Source organism: Oncorhynchus keta, chromosome 10 (assembly GCF_023373465.1).
Source record: "Oncorhynchus keta strain PuntledgeMale-10-30-2019 chromosome 10, Oket_V2, whole genome shotgun sequence".
Lineage (NCBI taxonomy): Eukaryota > Metazoa > Chordata > Actinopteri > Salmoniformes > Salmonidae > Oncorhynchus > Oncorhynchus keta.
In genome coordinates, this window is record NC_068430.1 from 63,267,253 (window position 1) to 63,293,774 (window position 26,522).

Here is a 26,522-nt window from a genome sequence, read left to right on the forward strand (position 1 = left end):
CAGTGAGAGGAATTGATGGGACTTGTGGTCATCTGTAGTCCATTTGGTGTCCATGCAAAGCTCTGGATTCAGTTAGGGGTTTGGAGTGAAGGGGGAGCGTGAAGAAGAGAGAGGGAGGGGTGTGTGTGTCTTCGGTGAGAGGGGAAGGTTAAAGGAAAACTCTCTTGGTATTTGTTTCATTCGTCCATTGTTGATAATAGTCCCAAAAGGCTTTGCATGTCAGCAATAAAGTTTTCAAGATATGTAACTGAAAATCCAGAAATCTGGCTCGTATGTTGCATTTTGTATCATATGATGAAAAACGCAGAATCATGACGCAAAATGCATGACACGGGACTATATCAACAATGAACTAATGAAACAAATACCCCCCAAAAAATGTTGGGGTGTTTTCCTTTAATGACAGCGGTGACTTGTGTTCAACACTCCTTTATGCAGGGGAAATACAATGTGTGTGTGGGGGTACCCAAAGTATAAGTGCTGCCCTCAGGCATCAACCCCTGCTCTGGTCTGGGTAGAAGTTGCATCTAGGCACAGATCAAGGGTCAGCTAATCCTCCACAAATGTCTTACCTTTTGTGGACTCCAGGAAGAGTAGTTGTTGCTTTCCCAGAGGCTAATGGGGATCCTAATAAATACCAAAATACCTGAAACATTACAGGGGGAAATGCAGGGAAGCTGACTCTAGAACAGTGTCTGAGGCAACTTAATTCAACTCCACCATGGAAAGGGATGAAAAAGGTACAAACTACTTAGTATTCATTATATTATATGTTCCTGACCACGTGACCTGACAGGATGAACAAGTCCGGACAAAACTCCTGGCCCTTAAACACAAATAAATAACAACATAAGTACACAAAACCAAAGAAGACAGCACATTGGACAATCGATGTCAAAAACATGACTTTATTATCTTGGATGAAATGTCCTATCAAGTACAAAAAAGGATCTCTTAAGAGTTGCCACAATCTGTTAAAAACATAGTATTTTTCCTCTTACATTTACTAAAAAATGTCATATTTTCAGCAATATGAATAAATAAAAACAGATATTGTGATGAAGTTATTAAGAGATGTGTAGAACTGGTTGGTTCTTTAAAAAAGAAAATCTTCAAGAAGAGTCAACATTCTCCACCCCGTTTTAAATCAATATGCACACAATATGCAGCACTTTTAATATAAAGGGCAATTTTACCTAAATGTAGAGTTCACTTTGACAAAAGATAGAGAATATCTATTGAATGTACAGGTAGGCTTAGTTGCTGGTTAAAAATGGACAAAAATAAAAGTACTAATGCTCTAAAAACCTCTAAAATCTCTTTGTATATTGACAGCCATATTATACAATATGAAATACAAATGGTGGACGATGCATGTAAGAATAGAAACTGGAGTGCATGGTTTGAAATGCAAACAGGTCTGTGAATAGGACTGACAAACAAACAGGCTTCGGTCACCTCATCTCTCAACTCAGTCCACCTCCGAAAATGTTGCTGGCACTTCAAACCAGGGTTTCGGTTATTCCCATTTCAATTCAGGATTCAATTCAAAACTCCATTGAAAATGGAAATTTCAGTTCACTTCCAAAACTGAAATGAAATTTACCCCAACCCCTCTTCAAACCTAAGGCTCCCCCCTACTATTAAGTTGATATTTAAGAGATATTAACTAAGAGCACCAGTGACAACTCCAAAAATGTTCTCCCCCCAACAAACAGTACTGCCGACACAATTATTACAGTTTAGAAGAGTTCCAAATATGATAAAAATGTAAGTTCCTAAACAAAAATCTTCATACAAACCCTAATTTAAAATAAAGATTCCTCAACTTTGACTTTCTGATTTACTGTTCTAGACCACAACATGTTTACTTGATGCAGTGGAAAACTCAAAAGCATTTGACTTAATCCTTTATAGGGGGCCTATCGAGTTGAGAGATGCATGTGATCCAACCTTCTTGACAAACCATTGGGGGAGAGAGAGAGAGAGGGGGGAGGTTGCGGTGTGGATGGTCAGTACACTTAGGTTAAATATGCCCTTTAACAGTTTTCACATTCTCCAAGTCCATCCTCGGTTATTTTCCTGTGGAAGGACTTCGGAGTGCTTTTCTTGTTTTCATCGGATGAATATCTTCAATTAAAAATGTTGGAGAAGCCTCGACATGGCGAGAAATAGAGCTTGTTTTCTCTTGTCGGCTGTTTCATATACACCAATATTCCCATCTTAGGTGGTAACAAAGAAAAGGATAACAGAGGTTCAACGTCAGAAAAAATAATGTTTTACAAACAGGATAGCATTTCCACTGTGAGACATGACATAGAAATGGTAACTTGGGACTCTCCATGGCCTGTTTGGAGGTCAGGGCACATACATCTTCAAGGTGGCACCAAGTGAGTTCACGATGATCTAGGATCAGCTCATTCCAAACACAAGCAGCAAGACAGGTGTGTGCTATTTATTATTTAGACCCATTTCGAATGAGGGATCACGAGATGAGGAAGCAGACACAGCTGGAAAGTGTCAGTGGGTGTCATCCCAAATGGAACCCTATTCCCTTTATAGAGCACTACTTTTGAACCAGGGCCCATATGGCTCTGGTCAAAAGTAGTGTACTATATAGGGAATATGGTGACATTTGGGACATACACAGTCTGAAATGGGAGTTGACCCCCAGGGAAGGAAGAATAGCTGATACAAAAGAGATGTGAGATTAGTTATGGAATAAACAACTTGAAAAGAGTCTACTGCTGCCTTGTTTCGTACTGCCCTTGAACGGCCCATTAGCTTATTGACTTCAGGGGGGTTTTCTCCCGCCATCCCTCCATTTCATCCACCAGATCGGAAGTGCTTTGAAGGAAGGAAACAGGCTGTGAACTGAAAGTCTGAGCCTCCCTCCCCCCGTCTGTTGGGGATGTGGTATCTCCCATCATGAATACTAAGGGTTTGGATAATGGAACCTTCCACTGCCAGTCTCTTCTCTTTCCACGGCTTTAGAGGTGGTTGAGGAGTGGCGAGGGCTCATACAGTTTGGTAACAAGGCCGTTCGGCCTGAAGCACGCGTCGGCTACGATCTTCGAGGAGTGTGTGCTGGTTTTAAACGGGGGTGTAACTCCCACTCCCAAGTCCGACAGGTGTGGTGGTATGTGTGTGGACACGTAAGAAGTTGCCTGGCTTCCCCATTGGAGTACGAGTGTTCAGGGGGAACCACATTGGCAGCCATTTTGACAGTAAGCTTTAGAAGGAGTGCCGACCGTGTATTCTAAGATGCTGTAGACTGCAGTTTGTTGTTATGAGACCTACAGAACGCAGAGAGAAGGGGAAACAGTTGATGTGATCGATTGACGTGTTTTTTTTATTATTAAAAGCTTGACAAATCACAAAATATGCACGAGGGAATACAAAAACAGTTATTGGATGCCAGTGGGGTCAGACGTTTGAGCAGAGAGAGCAGCCATGTTGGTGTAATGTTCGTTTAATGTTCTATATGGCTTGTATATACAGTGAAAACATACCATGTAAAACATGGGACAGTCGAGTTCACCAGAAATGAACTGCAAAGCTACACAAAAAACTATGACCTATATCTTACCATTATTTTTCTTTTTGAACATACAATACTCCTTCACAAAAGGATATAATATGCACATAAAACAATAACATTATACATTAATAATTCAGATAAAAGACTAACTGATAAATGTTGTTAATCTTTTAAAAATGGCCAGCTAAGAGGAGATACAATCTTTGCACTTCATCTACACAATAAATGTACTCCATTCAATTAAATGATAGGTCATCTGCACATGTGGAACTGAGTTGAATACAACATTACATGTGAGAAATGACTTAACATTTTAGCAAAATCTAATCACAACCATGTTGTGAACTAACCTTTTCGATACTTGATATTGTGCCTCACACATCACCAGATTGAGATAAACAGAAATGAACTCAACTTCCATCGAATATCTGTCGTCTTTGAAATGAATGTAAAAAAAACAAACAGATGTTTCCCTTGATTGCTGTTTGTGACCAACATGGCTGCCATTATCAAAATGGAGAAATGTTTTTAAAGTGTCTTTCCTTCTAAAAAATACAAAAAAACACACCTACGGTGGTTTATACTGTAAATATACTTTCTTACAAATAGTTTGATGCTGTTTTTAAAGACATAAAAACAGCAAGGTCCAGGATAGCCTAATGTTTTTTTTTTTTTTTAGAGTGACCCCGGCACCCAGCTCAGATTCCAACTACAAGGCCAGACTTATGACATCACAATCTGTAAGAGAGGGAGAGAGAATGGATGACATAAACACATGCAGGTGGAAGCACATGACCATAAGCACACAAACACACAATGCAGGCGGAGGGGAGGAGGTATAGATGCAAAACTACGTGCAAAAGACAGGAGATGGGATGCAAAGGACATTGAGAATGGATTGGACAGCTCTAAAGTGAAAAGGGTGGAATGAGCTCAGAGTTCAAAAGGTCAGAGTTGACTGACGAGGTCTTACCTGCTGGCTTTGAACCCTTTGAGCTTCTGAACGAAGAAGTTCTCAAGGACCTCGGCGCTCTGGTAGAACGGCGAGTCGCTGGGGTTGTAGTAACGGCAGTTGTCGAAGACTTTGGTCATGTCCGCCACGAACTCTGTCAGCTTGATGTAGTAGCGCTTCTGCAACCGCTCCTCCATCGTAGAAAGATCTAGAAGGGAGGAAGACAACAGAACATGAATCACCTCGGACGACTCTTCTCCAGCATCTCGCATAGTTGCTTCAAAAGTAATTGCAGTTTTTGTGGTGTGAATGTTTGATAGATATTCAAGTATTAGTCTGAAAGCGCAATACATCACTTGTACATCAACTTGACTGTCAGAAATCCCAGCTCAACGCCAGATTCAAGCCTCAAACTCTGGCTCGGCCCTTTCAAAGTGAATTACACGGGGTGTGACCGAGCGGCCGACCAGTCGATTCTAGCAACATGCTGTCATCGTTATGACATTTGCCTTTGAAAGAAGTTGAAAGTTGACCCTCAATTATTACGATAGGTAGCGAGGTAAGCTAGCAACAAGCCTGGTCCTTCATAATTCCCCAAAGGGCAGCAGTGGTTTTCTCCCGTGTCGTGCCCCGGGGCTCCATTTTAAACAAACATATCCGATTCTTAACCTTCCCTCACCCCCCACCCAGTCAGCAGACCGACCCCGTGCCCATATCAAAGAGGGCCTTCTTCTCCGTCATCAGACTTAATCTATAAACCCCAAACTTACGCCGTCCGGACCGTTGTGGCTAGACTTGGCTTTTCATTCTGCAGGTTGAAAAGGTTTCTTTTTTGCAGGCGGTGGACTAGAGTTTCCAGGCCCAAGTCGAATGCACTGTAGTGTAGAAGGGGGCTACTGTAGTGTCCAAGTGTAGAAGTCTCTGGGGTTTTTCCGCCAGCTCATTAATGGTTTGTTTGTGTGGAAGTTCAAAAAGGCCCTGTTGACACAAGTCTGCCTTTTACATGGGCAGTTTGATCTGAGTTGGAGGCCTTTCCTCTCGAGCAGGGCGATGGGGTGTGTGTGTGTGTTTGGGGGTGTGTTTGTGTGTAACAACTTAGGAGTCCCTTGTGATGACTATTCCACTTATGACAAACAGCATCTCTTTTTACAATGTTGAATCAATGCAAACCGGCAGAACTCTCCCCCCACTCACCCATTGGTTCCTTAATGACTCCGTAGTAGTCTGGGGCGTCGTTCGGGTCCACTGGCTCCAGGAACGGCCACGCCATTTTGTGAGCCTGAGAGAGGTAGGGAGAGAGAGAGAGAAAGAGAGAGGAGACACTTGAGAGACGTGCAGAAAAAGAAGGAAAACAAACAGAGGTTGAAAATGGCATTGGAAGCAGCTGGTTCAACACAGATGTGCTACGTCTACGTCCGTGCCATGCGGACACAGAGGAGGAGGGGAAGAAGAGAGAGGAGAGAAGGAAGAGGGTGGAAAAACCCCCGTAGCCAGGGCAGTTGTCCAAGTGCCGCCCAGGGGACCTGCGTACAGATCAGATAAGAGATGAGAACAGAGGAAAGCTTTGTTTTGTACCGTCCCGACGCTACGCTAGGTAGAGAGGGAAGGGAGGAGGGAAGGAAGGGGTGGCATACCTGTAAGGAGCGCAGGATTCTCCTTAACCCCTCGTTATCCTTGTCAGTGAGCGGCGTGAGCACTGTCATGGCGTCCTCTGTGGACTGGCACTGCGGACACACGTACTGGTCGATGTGGTTGGCCTCGCTCTGCAGGATGCCCACGCAACGGCCGTGGTACCAGTTCTGGCAGCGGTCGCAGCCGATGTAGAACCTGAGCGGGGGCGGGGAGGAGGGTGGCAGGGGTGGGTCACGTTCATTGTGTTTGATGAACACGACCCGGGTTTCTGTCCCAAGTCTGATTGAAGAAATAGAGTCTGGCGTGTCTGAATACCCTAGTCGCATTCTAAATAGGCGGCATTTTGGGTATGTGAAATTAATACATTTTTATAGTAAGGAACATTTCAGAAAATGTGTACGCTTTAAAAGCCAGGGTGATATAGACATACTCATTTCAGGTTTACATCTAGTAGAATTCGCTGCACACTATTGAAGGAGAGGATAGTCTTTGGAGTCCCATGTGTATAGGGGAATAGGGAATGAGCTCTACCAAAATTAACAAATGCCGGGAATCGACGCAATTGTGCATTAGATGCAGTCTCAGTATGGATGAGCCTGGAATGCTGATATTTGTTGCTTGGCTTGTTTTTAGTAAACAGTGCGTTGCAAATAGCACGTGGTACGATTAGCACACAGTAAGTAGTTTTAGTCAGTGGTGGGCAAGACAGATTTCGGACACGGCCAACGTCTCGACATAAGGAATTCAAGCTGTTACATAGAACAACCTTCAACCTTAGACATCAAAGGAAATATGAAACTATACAATATATAACTGAAACTAAACAAAAGCTCAACCGATATCACCATCTAATAGACACTATTGTACGTTTTCGCCCATGAGGAACCATACAGACAAAAACACACACACACACAGTCGTATGCACTTACTGTGCTTCGTCGTAGGGCGTTCGGCAGATGCAGTAGAGCTCCTCTGTCTTTCCCTCCTGGGCCCGCTTGCACTCGCTGCAGATGTAGTCGTCCATCTTCTTGGCGTCCTTCTCGGTGACGCCCACACACTCACCGTGGTACCAGTTGGTGCACAGGTCACAGCCAATGTAGAACCTGGGAGAACACAGGACGTGAAAGAATGCCAAATCACTATGGGGTCATATGAGGTCATAGTAACCACCATGGTTTCAGGTGCGTTTGTTAGGAATGTATTGAATGCCATTCGTGTGTTGCCATAGTGTTTCAACTTCCTGGTTGATGACATTTCAGGAAGATAAATAATGGAGAGTCACCTGTTAAAGTCCTAACACACCGCAATAGTTTCAGGTGAAATTGATCTTCACTTCTGATAATGTTTGAGCTTTCCCGTAAATGGTCAAAACATTTTGACCGTCTCTTCAGAGAGGCATCGGCGGTAGCTTACTATACATTTAACATGTTTGAACAATATTGAGGCTCCTCAGAAGGGCTTTAGACAAGGGTCATGTTTGAGGTACATAAACGTTGGGTATTTCCCAAATGGCGCATATTCCCTAGTGCACTACTTTTGACTACAACTCAATGGACACCCTAATTCCAGTATAGTGTACTGCTTTTCACCTGGTTAGGGAATAGGGTGCCATTTAAAACACAGCTGGTCTCTTACTTGGACTCGTCGTAGGGCGTTCTGCAGACACAGTAGAGCTTGGTCTCCTTCTTGCTGTCTGAGGTAGTGGTGGTGATCATCTTCTTCTTCTTGGCGTTAGCCGTCGACGCCGCGTCCCTCTCCTCCTCCCGCTTCCGCTTGTGGACGAAGGCCGCCGGGTTGAGTTGGGAGGTGTGTATGAGGGCATGATGCTTGTGCGCGGCGGCGGCCGCCTGGTGGGCAGCGGCCTGGGCCCTTTCCTTGTCCCGCCGCAGCTTGGCGAGGTCCCTCCTCAGCTCATCCTGTGGAAGGAGATAAGGGTAGAAAGTAAGATCAAAAAGTGTATGTGTGAGAGTTGGACATCTGTGCGCAGCTCTGCTACCATGTGTCAATCGTGAGTACAGTATCTTCATGGGAGAATGCCATGTGTGTGTGTGTCTGACCTGCGTCTCCAGCTGCAGCTCCTTGTCCAGCAGGGCTCTCTTCTTGAGGATCTCGGCCTTGAGTGTCTCCTTGTGCCGGCAGAGCAGCGACGACAGCTTGGTGGCGTTGGCCTTGGTCCTCTTCTGCTCACCTGCTTCCTCCTTCTTCCTCTTCTTGACCGCCTGCTTCTCGTCCTTGTCGATCTTGTCCAGGATGAACTTCATCACCTGGTTGCACACAATCATCCTGGGTGGAAGGGGAGAGAGACAACATGTTATAAGCCTTATAAGACATTATAAAGGCTCCTATACGCTTATAACAAGTTTAGCATTATACTGCCAGCCACACAACATCCTGGGGGGAGGGGGATAGACGTAACATATTGTAATACTTGTTATGAGATATTGTAAAGACTCATACATGCTTATAGACATTTATAAAGATGAATACCAACAGGAACCCAATCATCCCGAGGGAAGGGGTGGATGGGATTTTAAAACATTTTGTATTTCGGTGACAGGGACAATGTACAGTCTTCCTTTCAGTGTTCCCATCGATGTAACAGGATAGTTGGCTATGAAGCTCATTTTCATCCATAGTCCAGTGAAGGAATTTTAAGGACATTTTCAAGTTAATATATTTTGGGGGGGTTATTCAAATGATCAAAGATAAATTGACTTGAAGGAAATGTAATGTATAATGTTTCCATACATCATAAACCCTTCCATCACCCGCTACCTCACACTACGAAACAAAACACTGTAAGCCAATCGGTAGCCATGCCACAAGGTCACATGTGACAGATGTAAAGAGTGTTTTTGTTCCCCGTGTTTATTTAGAGGTGGGGCCAGAGAGCGATGGAAAGATAGTGGCTTCCTATTGCTAGTCTGCTCTCTCCCTTTCTCAACACACACACACACACACACACACACACACACACACACACACACACACACACACACACACACACACACACACACACACACATGGTTGGGATGCCATTTGGGACACACAGCCACAGTGCCCGGACTTGCCCTGCTCAAGGACTGTAGGTCTGGTTTAAACCCAGTGAGGAGGACACAACACATGGACTGTCTGTGGTAACCTTTCCCATGACCCAGACACGTTAAATATAACCCCTGGCTTTCTCCATAGGGAGGGAGAGGATGACACCTCCACACACGGCGGGTCAACACAAGGTCTGATCGTCATGGCAACAGCACTAGCTAGCTCCTTGTCCCTCACCTCTGGTTCTCCTCTCTCTCGGCGGGGGACATGGGCTTCTTCTGCTTGAGGTGCTCGATCACTGCGTTCTGCTTCATCACCACCTGTCACAGAGGAGACAGAGGGGTCAGAGGTCAACTCACATGATTCCGTCCCAAATGGCACCCGATTCCCTTTGTAGTGCACTCCTTTGGACCAGGTTCCATAGGGTTCTGGTCAAATGTAGTGTACTATATAGGGAATAGGGTACCATTTAGGGAACATTCCATCTCACACAGAGAAAGAACAGAGAAATGTCAAAGACATGAAATATACAGGAAGCAGGTGTTTCTTACACCACAGGTAAAATACATGCGTTGTAGAACGCAGACACATATACATTGGTTACTTCCCAAATGGCATCCTATCCCACTACTTTTGACACGGCCTCATAGGGCTCTGGTTAAAAGTAGTGCACTATATAGGGAATAGGGTGCCATTTCAGAGGTACCATAGTGTGTATGCACTAGACTAGGGGCGCATGCAAGCCACATACGTACACACACACACACACGAAGATCATACATATCATCCCCCCACACACACACACACACACACAGAGGTAGCATTTAAAATAGACAAAGACGGTGGCGGGGGACAGCTTGGAAAATAAACCAGTCGTGGGAGCAGGCTTTATAAGAGGACTGTTTATGTGCCGATGTCAGAGAGAGACGGGGATATTATAGTGTTACACCACCTGTGTCTGGCTGGCTGCCTGAACACACACACACACAACCCCATAATCCAAACACACAGACATACGCACACACACGTAAGTACACATTTCTGATATTGACCACCTGTTTCTGGATGATGTGGCTCTGACTGGCTGCCGCCAGCGCCTGCTCCCGCTTGGCCTCGGCCGCCAGCCTCTTCTTCTGCTGCTGCTGTTCCCTCAGCTGCTGGATCCTCTGGAGCTGCTCCTGCACGCTGGCCGTCTGGATGGTCACCACGTTCTGGATTGGACCTCCAGGCTGGGCTCCACCGACCCCGGGTTGCTGCTGGATCTGGATGGGAAGCTGGAGCTTGATCTGCTGGGGAGAGAGCCTCCAGAGGTCCCCTGTTGGGCCTGGAGCTGAGCCAGGACCTGGACCTGTTGCTGGAGGCCCGGGACGGTGATGAGCTGGTGGGGGGAGCCCTGGAGCTGGAGGGTCTGCTGGGGCCGGCCCATGGGGGTGCCGGGGGGGTTGGGGGACTTGACCTGGAGGGGGGTTGGGGATTGGATGGGCATGTGGGCCTGGGTCTGGGAGGGGAGTTGGCTCTGGGGAGTGGCGGATGGGGGGGTGCTGGTGGCCAGGGCGGCCCCGGCCTGGATGGGAGCTGCAGCCTGCTGGGCGGGCTGGGCAGGGGCCTTGGTGGTCTGACCCGGGGCGGTGGGGGCTGAAGGGAGCAGAGAAAGAGGATGGGCAGACCTTTAGAAGACACACAGGCTATGAATAGTTTATACAGGCAAATATTTGAAAGGTAAAACAATGATCTGCGAGTGTGTGTGTGACTGCTGGTGGGCAACATAACATTTGGGTTCTGGGTCCTGTTCAGTGGGCACTAAACAGGATAAAACACTTTTGACGTACGGCCGTAATCTCTCACGGTTTGTTCGAAAACATTTCCCCCTTTTGTGTCAACTGAACACAACCCTGCAGTGGATGATGGTGACCGTGTGTGTCCGTATCCGTGTTAATAATACACACGATTGTCAGCTCCTTTGACTACCTGTGGAGGTTGGGGTAGCGGCAGGGGCCATGGGGGTGAAGAGGAAGCGTTGGACCTGGCCGTTGGGCATGGCCGCCTGCATGAGCTGCTGACCGGGCCCGGGGATGACCGTGACCCCCTGGGGGATGACCTGCAGCTGGCCCGTGGCCTGGCCCTGGCCCTGGATCATCACAGTCAGGCCCTGGGCCCCGCCGCCTGGCCGCTCTACTGCCTGGCTCTGCTGCTTCTGATGGGGGGAGAGACAGAGAGATGAGGGAGGGGTGATGTTTTTGAAGGTAGTTTAGAGGTACAACGGTAGCCTGGTCCCAGATCGGTTGGTCATGCAATATATTACAACGACCATAGGAGTTGGCTCAACAAACTGATCTGCGATTAAGCAAGGGTGCACTACTCTTAAAAAAAAAAAAAAAAAACGGACCATGTTGAAACTAGCACATATAGATATACTAACAGGGACATGAAAGGGAGTTATTACGATCTTTCCTGTTGAATAGGACTAAAATCAAAACAAACTTGTTTTGAAAGCTGCAGAATTACGATACACTAGGTGGGCAGAGCAGAAGCCTGTAGTCCCACTGTTGCCTAACATCAGTAGAAGGGTTATTATGAGGTAGCTGATGTTACCTGGGTGAGCTGGGTGAGTTGTGCCAGGGTGAGTTTGACCTGGCCCTGCTGTGCCCGCTGCTGGGGTGTCTGGGCCGTGTTGGGCTGGCCCGGGGTTTTGGGGGCACTGCCCACCCTCTGCCCGGCCACGGTGGCGACGGGGCTGGCACCTGAGATGGCCGTGGATACGGCCTGCCCACGGATGATCTGGGTCACCACCTGCTGGCCAGCCTGACCTGGAGGAGGAAAACACACACACATAAGTGGACGCACACACAAGTACAAGTACACACACACACACACACACACACACACACACACACACACACACACACACACACACACACACACACACACACACACACACACACACACACACACACACACAGAGAGAGAGAGAGAATCAGAACTTGCATGAACACACATGTTAGTGACAGAGACTATTCTAACTGGCCTATCAAGCTAAAATTGAGTGGGTAAATAGAAACAGCCTACCTTGCTGCACCATGAGGGGTGTCTGGAGGAGGGTCTTACCCATGGTGCCTGTCTGATGGATGGGCGTGCGGATCACGGTCATCCCCGGACGGATCTGGCCTCCAGCGGTGAGCACCTAGAAACACAGCCAAGATCAGAAACACCGGGACTTCCCCTTATACCACAGGGACGACACTGACTCCAGTGAAGGGTTGCTGTTAATTGTTCATGGGGAATTCTTTCAATAACGTGTCCATCACGTGGTCCTGCTAATGACCTGTTTTAGAGGGCTGTGGGGAGAAGAAGTGACAAGGAGGAAGGGTGGATGTCGGTAAGGAAGGGGGAATTTGAAGATCAAGGCGGGGTTACCGTAAAGCCCTTTGTGACAACTGATGGTGTAAATAGGGTTTTATAAATAGATGTGATTGATTGACTGACAGATGGGGAAAGATGTTCCATGGGGTGTTACCTGCTGTGGTGAGCCAGGCATGCCTGGCCTGATGTTGATGGTTGTGGTGCGAGGCTGGAACGAGGCGAAGGTCTGGGCGCCGCCAGCTTGGCTTGTGGGAATGATGCCCAGCACCTGCTTCTGAATCATACCTGGGGAGAGGAGAGGACATATTATTACTGTGAACAGACAGGATTGGTATTTATCTAATACTCTGCATTGTTGAAAAAGGACCTGTAAGTAAGCATTTACTGTCAGTTTACACCTGTTGTTTATGATGCATGTGACAAATAAAATGTGATTTGATTTATATCACCATAACACTAGCATTAAGGAGAAAATCTATATTCAGAATATTCAATATTCAGAATACTATACTTGTGTGTTATTCTGACTTTTGATTATCAAATGCTTCACGTTTAAAGACAGAAATGAATCCACTCAAAATTCACCAACATCTAGAAAAAACGATATCCCTAATCTAGTTATTCACTTTTGTCTTTTGGCAATGAAGAAAACTGAAATGTCCCCTCAAGGCTACCAGTTTCACTTCATCAGGTATAGAAACAAACTATCCATTCTGCACGGTTCATGACGTATCAATATGTCACTCTATAAATTACATGTGGATTCTGTTCCTTTCAAGTCGCAACCCTCTCTGATCTTGACCACAGTAAATATTAACCCAGCAAGTAAACAACATCAAAACTATCTTCAAACGGGGTATGTTGGTTTGAATCCATCACGTATGACCCGCTCATAAATTATGTATGTATTTTCTTTGAATTCATACATTTTTATTTTCCTCAGACAAAGCGAGTGTTTCATATTTGTTACTTTGGTCGCGCTTCAATATTTTGGACACAGGATGGCAACCCAAATGAAAACGCGTTTCCTCAAAAGATGTTAAATTGTCGTCTTTTTCTCTCTCTTCACCATCTCTCGGTGTATTTTTTAATGCCTTTTATCTGACCACAAAACCGATCAGGTAAAGCTCAACATCAATGGTTTCCCTCTTCAAAAAGCGGAGGTTAAACCATCTACAGTAGAAGACTGGGGAGTTTCAGTTCTGGCACCGACATCAAACGCCCACTTCATAAGTGTAGCTGTTTGGAGAGTTGGTGAGCTAGCGAGTAAGCGAAACTGAAAGAAGTAGGGGGGTGGAAATCCTTCCATCCTCCACCTCTCTATAGCGGGTTCCCTGTCTGATGAAGCAGACCTCAAGGTAAACTTGTTTTCCTGCTCTGCTTCCTTAGCACGCTCCAAAACAAACAGGCATTGAAACAGTCACGCTGGAAAAATATACTACTGCCCCTTAATACCAGCTCTCTCTCTCCCTCCCTGGTCGACAGGATGAAACACGGGTGTCACTAGACAGGAGCGCTGTTTGTTTGCGGAGTAATTTAGCCTACCCGCTTGAAACATGGATGTGTTGTGTGTGTGAATGAGAGAGCATGTGTGTGTGTGTGTGTATATATATATATTTATTCAAGGAGTGTAGGCATGAGCCTGACCACCCTTTTATATAGATAACTGGAAACAGGAAGGATTTTGTGAAATTTGGGAGGCACAAACAGGTTCAGGACAAGGTCATGTTTTTGCATTGTATATGTTCTAGTAATAATGGTGAAAAAGCTAAGCCTTATTGAAGTTAGACAACGTTTCGGCACAGATAAGTCTACAAGCTTATCTTCGGTATCTGACCTTTTTAGACACTAGAAAACTACCTCAACTACAATCACTCACACACTAACAACCAAATATTAGTCCAGGTCAGTCATCGCGAAGCATCTATTACTTACAGATATCCAATTGGAATTTCAATGAATTGCCATTTGGCTGAATAAACAAATGAAGGTTTGTGTCTTTAAACAGTGTTGTACACTCGTCATCAACCCACTATTAAAGGTGAACTCAAACGGGACAGTGGTTCTAAAAATATGAACCCTCCCCTCATCTGATGGGTCAATATTGACTTCTAAATTAGCTAGCATGCTACTTCCAAAGACGGCTCTTAGACTACACAGTCTACCGTTCTGTCCCACCTAAAATAACAACAGTCTATTCCATTACCATGCCGACAGGGCACAACTAGACGTGATGTGCATGTGCCACTCCAGACTGAGCCACTGACTCACGGGTTGGCGGGTGGCGGAGCACCACAATGGGGTTGGCATCGAGTGGGCACCGCACCACTAGCCTGGTCAAGAGGACAGACCTTACCACAGTGTTGTGCCACATCAGTTGTGAGAGACAGTGCTTCTGTCAATAGCGGTAAGTTAAGTTAGTGGTTGGAGAAGACGGCGGTTGGTTGAGAAACATTTTGCTTTCAGTCATCCATCCTTGTCATCATGGAAAAAATGGAGGAATGAAGGATGCATTTGAACAGCATTAAAACAGGACCTCTCTCTTGTTTAATTGAACCTTATTTTACCAGGTTGTCCCATTGAAGTCAAAATATATATTTTTCAAGCGAAACCTCTCGCTCGCTGTGTCTCAGGTGTGGGCACAGGGGAGTTACTGTACCTCCTTGAGTGGTTGGCACGTTGACAGTGACAATCTTGCTGTTGGCGGGCAGCGGCAGCTTGGCGGTGAGCACCTTGCCCCCCATGGACGTGCCCGTGATCTGGAAAGTCTGTCCGGCTGACGTGGCTACCGTGCCCGGCGAGGCTACAGGGAAATATGCAAATGAGGCTCCGCTCGAGAGTCAAACAACAACCGCTGCTAAACAAGCACAGTTGCTAGCAGTGACTCAAACATTACATTAAGTTTGTTAGGGGTTGATTTATACACCAACCACTACTACTTTCTATTTGCAAGGATTCCCTACTAAGTAAAAAATAACATCACTTGAGTATAAATTAAATCAGGACACATTTTATTGAGATTCAATGAGGTTATTCTCTTTACCAATCTACTGGCTTGTGAACATAGAAAAGGACATATGACCTTTGACATACCTCCACTGGGCTGCCCCTGCTTGACCCAGGAAGCAAATGACTGCTGGAAGTTCTTGTTCTGTTGGAAGGTGACGGGGGTGCCCATCTTGGTGGCCAGTACCACTTTGGTTCCGGGGGTGGCCTGGCCCGATAGGGTCACTACCTTGGGGGTGGAAGCGGGGGTGGCTGGGCTCCCCGGGGTGGTGACGATGGTAGAGCCAGTACCAGGTTTCTGGTCCAGACGCTTCTAGAACAAGAGAAACCGTGAAATAATTCGGAAACACAACAAAATATCCCTATTTTTCACACAGCTGGTGGTCCTACTCACCTTGGCCTGTTCTACTGCCTGGGCTTTCTCTTTCTCAACCCTTTGAAGACGAAAAAAGATGCATCATACACAAACCAGAGAAAGAGTTAGAACATAACTATTTTTTCCCCAAATTAATGCAATTAGCTATACAAAAAGTATAGTAAAGCAAATTTAGGGAATTGTTTAAAAAAATAATTAGTCTAAGAGAGTCGAAGTGGGTTCATAACAGAATATATTGACAGTTCAATCCAATAGCATGGAGTATGCAGTTACTATGCCCCCTAGAACTCGTGCCCTTTGCCCTCTGACCTCTCGGAGAAGGCCCTGATCTCCCAGAGGTCCAATTCCTCCTCAGCAACCCAGGACTCAATCACCACCGGCCCAGTTTCCTTTTTGGGCTCTGGCTTCTTGGGCCGCAGGTTGCTGGAGCGCAGGCCTTTCCTCTGTGGCGTGTGGGTCTCTGTATGTGTGTGTGTGGAATGGATCCAAGAGATAAGGGGGGGTGGGTAAGGGTCGAGCAAGAAAACAAAAGTAGAGGGGGAAGGAGTGAGAAGAATAAGAGAGAAAGAGACTGAGTCAACAATGGCATAAAATGAACCACCTTGACAAAAAAATAACACTATCCTCTCTTTTACATTCCATGTGGAGTTTTATTCTAGCCGGCTGCTGCTCCCTCACCTTTCGGGGTCTCGGGAGCCCCGAGGGGGCAGATGATCTTGCGGATGCAGTATTCCGAGCGGATGCCGTAGGGCCCCACGTCGCGGCGCTTGATAATCTCTGTGGTAGTGATCTCCGTCTCGGAGGTCTCTGTGGCAATGAGTGGGGATAGGGCTGGGTTGGTGTAGGATGAAGGAGGAGGAAGATGCAGAGAACAACTCCCAAGACATGACACAGTAACGACTTAATACGCTGCCATTCAATACAGTACACAGGAATGACATTCCATGGGAAAAGCCTCTGACATTTGAGCAAAAAAAGAGTAGCAGAGGAAATAGGCTTCATAGTGGATATTTTAGTATATACACTCCCCTACATATTTATTTCAACAGTAAAACTAAAACTTATTCTACATTTTGTCGTGTTACAGTCGGAATTAAAAAAAACTGAAAATATATACTCACACCCTTGAGTCAATACCTTGTAGAAGCACCTTTGGCAGCGATTACAGCTGTGAGTGTTTCTAGGTAAGTCTCTAAGAGCTTCCACACAAACTGTCAAATTGGTTGTTGATCATTGCTAAACAACACGTTTCAGGTCTTGCCATAGATTTCTAAGCAGATTTAAGTCAAAACTGTAACTCGGCCACTCAGGAACATTCACCGTCTTCTTGATAAGCCACCTCCAGTGTAGATTTGGCCTTGTGTTTTGGGTTATTGCCCTGCTGAAAGGTGAATTAAGCCCCCAGTGTCTGGTGGAAAGCAGAAAATCAGGTTTTCCTCTTGGATTTTGCCTGTGCTTAGCCTCAATCCGTTATTTTTTTAATCCTGAAAAACTCCCCAGTCCTTAATGATTACAAGCATACCCATAACATGATGCAGCCACCACTATGTAATGCATTTGTCCCAAACTTAACATTAACAAAGTTCCTTACTTTTGCCTCATTTTTTTGCAGTTTTACTTGTGTGCTTAGTTACCAAACAGGATGCATGCTTTGGAATATGTTTTATTCTATACAGGTTAGTATTGTGGAGTAACTACAATGTTGTTGATCCATCCTCAGTTATATCCTATCACGACCATTAAATTCTTCAACTGTTTTAAAATCACTATTGGCTTTATGGTGAAATCCCTGAGCAGTTTCCTTCCTCTCCAGCAATTGAGTTAGGAAGGACGCCTGTATCTTTGTAGTGACTGGGTGTCTTGATATACCATCCAAAGTGTGATTAATAACTTCACCATGTTCAAAGGGATATTCAATGTCTGCTTTTTTTTCCTGCCAGTGTCTCACTTCCACATTGGTGGTGAAAGGTGGCCGAACTAGAGTCTGTTTGTCAGACCATGAGACATCCAGAAAATCATTCTTCTTACGTAAACGTCTGTAGCGTCAGAAAGGTTTGAGAAATCGGTACCGTAGATGTGATTTGTTTGGTAGCAACCGAACCGTTCGAGCTACAAACGATTGGGCAACACATTTTTACTCCTGAACTTATTCAGGCTTATAATAACAAAGAGGGTGAATACTTAGACTCAAGGCACTTCTTTCTTTTTAAAAATGTTATTTTTTACATTTTACCCCCTTTTCTCCCCAATTTCGCAGCATCCAACCGTTAGTAGTTACTATCTTGTCTCATCGCTTCAACTCTCGTACGGGCTCGGGAGAGACAAAGGTTGAAAGCCATGCGTCCTCCGAAACACAACCCAACCAAGCAGCAGCATCCAACCCGGAAGTCAGCCGCACCAATGTGTCGGAGGAAATACCGTGCACCTGGCGACCTGGTTAGCGTGCACTGCGCCCGGCCCGTCACAGGAGTCGCTAGTGCGTGATGAGACAAGGATATCCTACCGGCCAAACCCTCCACAACCCGGACGACGCTAGGCCAATTGTGCATTGCCCCACGGACCTCCCAGTCGTGGCCGGCTACGACAGAGCCTGGGCGCGAACCCACAATTACACTTTGACATTATGGGGTATTGTGTGTGTGTAGGCCAGTGACACAAAAATCTAAATCAAATCAATTTTAAATTCAGGCTGTGTAACAACAAAAGGTGGGAAAAGTCAAGGGGTGTAAATACTTTCTGAAGGTACTGTATCCATTTTACGGTTTAGAAATTCAAACACTATGTATCTAGTCCCAAAATTAAAATGTGTCATAACTATTTGGACAAATGCACTCATATGTGTGGTAAAACGTTTAGTATTTGGTTCCATATTCTCAGCATGCAATGACTACATCAAACTGGTACACTTCCCCTACAGTGTGTATGGTGTGTGGGTGAAGAGATACTTGAAGAGAAAGGATGGTCTACCTGTGCGTGTGGTGCCTACAGCGGCGGAGGGCTTGACGGCCATGTCGTCCCACCTCAGACAGGCCCACAGTAGCCTCAGCATCAGACTGACCCCTGCCAGGGACTTCACTGTCTGGAGACGGTACCTGCAGAGACAGACAAATAGGTTACCACACACACACAGGAGCACAAGCGCGTGCACAAACACACACAAACACATATTGACATACACACACAAGTGTCTGGGGTCACCAATGGAAAATAGACTACGCACGCACACACGCACACACACACATACAGAGAGTTCAGGAAGTTTATAAGTCAACCCTGGCAGCCTGGTAAAATGACCGTGTTACTTCCTTGTTTCCAAGGTTGGCTATGAACCTGACTCTTTGGTATGCTTCCACAGCATTAAATGGCTCTATTGGCCATTTAAAAAAGGGGACAGTCTAGGTGTCTGTCCAAATGGCACTCAAATCCCAATAGAGTGCACTACTATACCATAGTATACCATAGGGCCCTGGTCAAAAGTAGTAGGGAATAGGGTGCCATTTGGGATACAAACAGAGAAAGCCAGTCCCCCTTTCCCAGAGTGACTGACTTAACCACAGGCAGGGAAAACATCCTCGGAGCGGTTAAAGCACAACGCGAATATCCTGACACTTGCAGACCGCCAATATGATTCACGTCTAGCAGTAAAAAGGCAGTAAAAGGCAGTGGTCAAAATAGTCTGAGGTCTCTCTGAGAGCCACAGGGGCCAAACCAAACCCATTAACGGTAAACAGAAGGCATAACCAACAAATCAACAGGACAAGACGTGAATATTGTTCGCCGGAGCATTAATGCTCGAGAGGTTTCAGTTATTGTGGTGCAGTGACTGTATCATCGCTCAGAGTTGATGGAGTGCAAGGCTGAAAATAACGCTAATCGTAAATCAGATGAAGCATTAGAAAACTCATATATTTAAAGCCCTGAATTTTCTCTAGCCAGGTAGTCTGGAAAAACTCAGGGCCCTAATCATATCAAATAATGCAGCTAGCTAAGGTGCTAGCCCGTTGAAAACAGGGGCGCCAATGAGAAATCTTAAAAAGTGTGTTTTCACCTCCATGTGATGCCATAGGTGGGCCTGGGCGAGGGGTAGGGCCAGATGTCCTGGGCCGGCTTGGCGTTGTAGCTGAATATGGACACCTCACGGATGCCACCCCGCCGTGCCAGCTTCTTCAGGTCGTTGTTGGGCAGGACAAAGATGCTCTTACGCTGGCTCTTAGTAACAAACTTGCGATAGGATGGCAAGGCGGTTCCTGAGCGTGTCTTCTTGGTGCGCGAGAACTTGAGGAGGCGAACGCGGCCCTTGGTGGAGGTCGACGAGGTAATTCCCCCCGAAACAGAGGAGGTTGAAAGAGAGGACTCCTTGCGGGTGGCGAGGAGTGCGGTCTTGTACTCGGTCACCGTTTCGCTCTGGCTCTCGTCCGATTGGCTGTCGGGCGTGGGTGAGCGCATTTTGGTCACAGTGGTTTTGGTCATGGTGGTGAGCGTGGACACCGCGCTGCTCTCAGTGGTTGAGACAATGGGCGCGGCCGTCGTCCCCGAAGAGCTTGAGACGCCCACCTTTAGCCGAGACTCTGAGGATACCGTGGTGGTGGTGGTTGTTTTGGTGGTTACCTGGGTGAGTATGGTGTTACAGAGGGATCCCACCCCACTGTTGCTGCTCTCCTCTGCAGAGCACACCGACAAGGGGGGCATTTTGTTGGGCGTGGTAGCATCAGGCTTAACTTCCATGGGCTGGGTGTTGATGAGCTGCTGGGTGCTTTGGGTGGTCGTAGACCCGAGCGCCTCCACGTTGTTTTCCAACCTGGCCACCTTCACCGGGGGCTGGTATTCCTGCTCCGACACTATGACCTTGCTCTCCAACTCTACCCTTGGAGCCGGTCTTGGTTCTGTGCTGTCCGTCCCGGTCCGCTCGGCTACAGGGGCCACATTGCCGTTGAGCAGGGGCTTTTGGGGCGAGACTACTTGACCCTCTCCCTCTGCCTTGCCTAGGCTGTTCACTTTGACCTCAGAGCTGTTAGTGAGAGTAGTGGAGGCCTCGTTTGGAGTTGGTAAAGAGTTGGTCAAGGCTTTAGCCTCCACACTGTCATTTCCATTGATCTGAGGTAGAGAGGAGGGCTGGGACCCAGTGGCGATGGCCTCGATACTGCACTGTCCGTTATCCTGCCTCTCCTCAGGCCCCTTCCCGTTCTTCTCTGTGCTTTGCTGGGGGGGTTTAGGAACGGTAGCTGCACTATGGCTGCTCTCCTGGGTTATAGTGCTTGGAGGTATCGTTGTGGAGTGGGATTTAAAAACGGCCACTTCAGGTCCTGCACCCTCGGTGGAAGCGGGCTTGGCACTGGTAGACTCTGATGGTCTGCCAGTGTAGTACATCCCACCTGAAGTTTCCATAGGTTCCGCTGTGCTGCTGGGCCTTTTAAGCCCCCCCTGCCCTGAACCAGCCCCTGTGGGTCCTATAGTCCTCTCAGGGAGGTCTCCCTCCTGTTTTTGGGGGGTCATTTGGTTTTGTGTTCGTGGGGATGCTTCAGCTGGGGTCGCTGGGGCTGGCTGAGGGACCCCCTCAGCGGTCTTTGAAGGGTCCGCCTGCACCTCCCCTTTGACTGACAATGGAGCAAGTGCAGGTGGCACCGAAGGGGTGCTGAACTCCAATTTCACTGTGGGACTCTGGGTCTGGAGTGGGGTCTGTGGCAGGACCGGGGTGGTCTTTACTGGGGTAGGCTTGGCCAGGGCGCCCTGAGCTCTCTGCTTCTCCTCCAGGGCGTGCTGCTTGACGCGGCGCTCCAGCAGACCATCCAGCTTGGAGGCCTTGACCTTCTTCTTGTAGGCCACACGCGTCAGGAAGCCCTGGGCTACGTCCACCACGTCGTAGTTAAAGGGCCTTGCGTTCCCCTCACCGGGCTCCTGCTTCACGCACGTCATCTCTGTCTCGGTCCCTGGGCTGGTTCCTGAGAGAAAAACAAAATGGACACAAGTTACTGGGGCGGCAGCGTAGCCTAGTGGTTAGAGTGTTGGACTAGTAACCGGAAGGTTGCGAGTTCAAACCCCCGAGCTGTTTTTCTGCCCCTGAACAGGCAGTTAACCCACTGTTCCCAGGCAGTCATTGAAAATAAGAATGTGTTCTTAACTGACTTGCCTGGTTAAATAAAGGTAAAATAAAAATAAACTGGATCATTCTTCTTATCCTCTCTCGTCAGAACAATGGTAAAGAAGCTTAGTGCCCAAGTATGGAAGTATATGAGCCACCCTTCACATTGGCATGTAGAGCAGTATAAGACCTGATGGATTCAATAATACGTGTGACTGATATTGCATGTGTTATTTAGCGAAGTTAAAGCTAACAATCAATAAGGGAGTCAATGACAGTCTATAAAAGCGCTAACCTTTTTCATCGTCTTGTCCTGAGTCTGAGAGGCTAGGGTCCACCTCCATCTTGTCTGCAGCCTCCTCTGCAGCGGAGTCTTGCATCTTCACTTTCGCTCGCCCGTCACTCTCATCTTTCTTTCCCTCCTCTAGCTTTTCCTTCGTCTTCTCTCCCGACAGGCGGTCTGCTGAGGGCTCTGGGGTGGTCGTGGTGGTAGCACCCCCATCTTTCTCTACGGGTCTTCTGCTTCCCTGGGGTTCTGAAGCTACAGTTGTTTTGAACAACCTTGGCCTCGGACCCAAGTCCAGCAAGTTGCATTTCTCACCACGTCTGGCAGCTGTGAAAGAAGAAAACATACAGGTTTGAGTTACCATTGACACATTTACATTAGTTGAGTCAATTTCACAGGGGACATTATCCCATGTGACTTAACAATTGATCGCACATTTCTCACAACTTTCGGCAATTAAGAAGGAAGAGGAGGAGTTTGACAGCTACGTGTACATTTGCCCACTGAATTCCTTGATTTCCTTCAAACCAAATCAGAGATGGATAAAGATCTCTATTTGGATATAATAAATATTTTGCATTGACATTGCCAGTGCTGTCACAGATGCAATAAAGGCACAGATACAAAGATGAGAGCTCTATCCATCTCTATGAAGAGGACACAAACTGGAACGCTCCTACTGACCTTCCAGCTCGGCGCGGTAGTTGGCGTTGGTGTTGCCGGGCAGCTTGGTCAGGAAGCAGTGCACATGTGTCTTGCTGATCCAGCTCCAGCCGCCCCAGCCCGTCACACGATACTCCTCTCCCTTCTGCTTCCACACCTTCACACGAGAGAGAGACAGAAAGAGCGGAATGATGGAAGAGAGAGAGGGTACAAAGGGATGAAGAAAGCAGGCAGAGAGAGAGAGAGATAAAGGAAGCAGACAGGAGTGAGAGAAGGGACAGGAGAGAGAGAGAAATGAGAGGGCCTGAGGGTATTCACACCCACCATTAAGCAAACACATCTAGCAGGGCCACTATGTGAAAGATGACACTCGCACCGGAACTCTGACACTCACGCCTCATCAAAGGGCTTTTTAGCACCGGTCGCCATTCTGGCAGGCAGGAAGTTGCAATTAAACACGTCTTAGCGATTAGCGGTGGTGGTGAACGGCCCGGTCATAAATAGAGTGGTAGAGCTTCGACTTAAAAGGGCCTGAGTTCGCTCAGTAAAAAGGGCCAAATGAAAAGGGTGTATGTGTCTGTGGAACAGCCCTTAACTGTGTGCGTGTGCAGGTGTGTGTGTGCGGGTGTGATTGTGTGTAATACCTGGTGCTTGATGGGGAAGGTGTACTTGACCCAGGTGGCCTGCTGCATGGTCTCCTCGTCCTCCAGCTTCTTCTCCCTCTTCTTCACTTTCTCCTTCTCCTCCCGTTCCATGGACGTCATACGGTGTAGCCTGCATGGTGGCACAGAAAGGGGGATGAGAGAGAGAGAAAGTCAAAACACAGTCAGTTCAAAAGCGGCTTCCTTCAATGCACTCTGGTGTGAGTGAAAGGTCTGGGGTAGCCCGGATCATAAAGTAGAGGAGGGTAACTCCCTCGTTGCTCTTGGCAAGGCTCCGAGCAACACACACACAAACGATGTGAGCACCTTGACTGACTCTGCACACCCACATACCCACCCCTACTATAACATAATCAAGTCTTTTAAAGAGGAGGAGATTTGCGGTCTTTACCCATCAGTAGAGCAGCATATAAATATTGCGCTACACGCCGGGGGTGGGCCATTGGGTCTGCTGCTGATCACCTCTGGGTAAACTGGTCTTAGTGGGACGGGAGGGGCCAGAGGAGCTGCTAGAGTGGGGTAACGTTCCATATGGCACACTTTTGTAGTACACTATATAGGGAATAGGATTCCATTTGGAAGGCACTATATTCCAATGTTTATACAAGCATATCCCTTTGAGTGCATACTGAATGCATTGCTTCATACGATTTTTAACTTTTTATTTAACTAGGCAAGTCAGCTAAGAACAAATTCTTATTTACCACGACGGCCTACTTGTAAAGCCCCCCCACCCCAAACCGGACGACGCTGGGCCAATTGTGCGCCGCCCTATGGGACTCCTGATCACAGCTCGTTGAGATACAGCCAGGGATCAAACCCGGGTCTGTAGTGACGCCTCTAGCACGGCAATGCAGTGCCTTAGACCGCTACGCCACTCTGGAAGCCCACCATGGATGTAACGATTCACCGATACACGGTTCAAATGTCTCGCACCCCACGTGAGACTAGATCTGATCTATGAGGTACAGATGAACCTCTATATAAATAATCCTAACAGTCATGGGAGCCTGGGACTTGATAAACCGGACAAGTACATCCAACAAGAGTCGAAGGACAGAGGGATACACTGGCTAGAACCTTCTCATCGTGGATCTGGTCAGACAAAAAAGCATGCCTGAGGCAGGCCAATTGCGTTTCCCCCACACGGTGATCATCAGGTTGTGCTGTAGGTGACAGGGCAACATATGTGGACTAAAAACATCATAACACCGGGTATATCATAACACCGGGTATATCATAACACCGGGTATATCATAACACCGGGTATATCATAACACCGGGTATATCATAACACCGGGTATATCATAACACCGGGTATATCATAACACCGGGTATATCATAACACCGGGTATATCATAACACCGGGTATATCATAACACCGGGTATATCATAACACCGGGTATATCATAACACCGGGTATATCATAACACCGGGTATATCATAACACCGGGTATATCATAACACCGGGTATATCATAACGCATGAACAAATTAATTAGACAGCTACATTAATTTTGAGAAACATGAATAAACATTTTGGTTGAGTTTTTGGTCAAATGAATCAGTATGATCAGCAGCTAGCTAGCTCCCATGCCAATTTCAAGTCTTTCAAAACTAATATTTGACTAACTCGGAAAATATGAGGTTATTTCAGAATGAAAGTTTACTGCCTAGTGCACTATGCTTTGTGACATGTTAGCTAGTTATCCCCAGTTAGATAATGTCAAATCAAATTGTATTGGTTACATACACATGGTTAGCAGAAGTTATTGCGAGTGCAGCGAAATGCTTGTATTTCTGTTTCCGACAGTGCAGCAATATCTAACAATTCCACAACAACTACCTAATACACACACATCTAAAAGGGGTGAAAGAGAATATGTATATGTAAATATATGGATGAGCAAGGACAGAGCGGCATAGGCCAGATGCAAAAGATGGTATAACATACAGTATATACATGCGAGTAGTGCAAGATATGTAAACGTTATTAAAGTGGCATTATTAAAGTGACTAGTGATCCAGTTATTAAAGTGGCCAATGATTTCAAGTCTGTATGTAGGCAGCAGCCTCTCTGTGCTAGTGGTTTGCTGTTTAACAATCTGATGGCCTTGAGATAAAAGCTGTTTTTCAGTCTCTCGATCACAGCTTTGATGCGTCTCGTGTCTGAGCCGTTGAATTGCAACTCAACGTTGTCTCTATACTGACAGTTTGCTTGTTTGATTGCCTTGCGGAGGGAAAAACTACACTGTTTGTATTCGGCCATATTACCAGTCACCTTTCCATGGTTAAATACGGTGGTTCACGCTTTCAGTTTTTCTTATCAATGGTTTCTGGTTCGGGTAGGTTTTAATAGTCACAGTGGGGACCACATCTCCTATGCACTTCCTTATAAACGAATCCATGTATAAATCAATACTATTCTCTGAGGCTACCCGCAACATGCCCCAGTCTGCATAATCACCTTTGTGACACGATGTTAGCTAGTTATCCCCAGTTAGCTGGTTCTCCCCAGTTAGATAATGTGTCTTCACTTATTTCTTTGTGACATTATGTTAGCTAGTTATCCCCAGTTAGCTCTATATTGTGGAGCTCCACCTCATAGGGAAGCTCTGCTCCTAGTGGTTTACCCCACTGCCTGGGCAGTGAATAGCCTGAGAGAAGATTATGCACACACCTGCATCCAATAGGAGTACAGGTGTCACTATATAAGGGGACGCTTCCCCTCAATCAGTCTCCCATCATCTTCAGCGACAGGACTGGACTGAAGAAGCCTAGAAAGAAGACTCAGGACAAACCCGCCGTAGATTTCCTGGTCTTGACGTCATGCTTCAATGAGCACGCATTTTCCACCCCCCAAATCTCTTTTTAAGAGCTCAGTGTCGTTGCTCCACTATGGTGGCTACGGACCCACACAA

The 26,522-nt window shown here is 46.7% G+C and overlaps 1 pseudogene across 1 annotated transcript in view; it reads right to left on the bottom strand.

The window, feature by feature from the left end:
- Nucleotides 1–3,334: 3,334 nt before the first annotated feature.
- Nucleotides 3,335–26,522, bottom strand: part of LOC118389388 (nucleosome-remodeling factor subunit BPTF-like) — a 48,252-nt pseudogene continuing 25,064 nt past the window's right edge. The window contains exons 10-32 of the transcript XR_008144699.1: nt 23,585–23,714; nt 22,962–23,097; nt 22,287–22,604; nt 19,961–21,851; nt 18,880–19,004; nt 16,591–16,743; nt 16,222–16,372; nt 15,931–15,970; nt 15,624–15,849; nt 15,190–15,333; nt 12,685–12,815; nt 12,237–12,351; nt 11,763–11,977; nt 11,139–11,364; nt 10,226–10,805; nt 9,408–9,490; nt 8,183–8,408; nt 7,761–8,041; nt 7,055–7,228; nt 6,128–6,320; nt 5,688–5,772; nt 4,515–4,701; nt 3,335–4,279 (exon numbers count right to left, since the gene is read on the bottom strand). The product of XR_008144699.1 is annotated as a nucleosome-remodeling factor subunit BPTF-like (transcript). The remainder of the gene's footprint in view (nt 4,280–4,514; nt 4,702–5,687; nt 5,773–6,127; nt 6,321–7,054; nt 7,229–7,760; nt 8,042–8,182; nt 8,409–9,407; nt 9,491–10,225; nt 10,806–11,138; nt 11,365–11,762; nt 11,978–12,236; nt 12,352–12,684; nt 12,816–15,189; nt 15,334–15,623; nt 15,850–15,930; nt 15,971–16,221; nt 16,373–16,590; nt 16,744–18,879; nt 19,005–19,960; nt 21,852–22,286; nt 22,605–22,961; nt 23,098–23,584; nt 23,715–26,522) is intronic.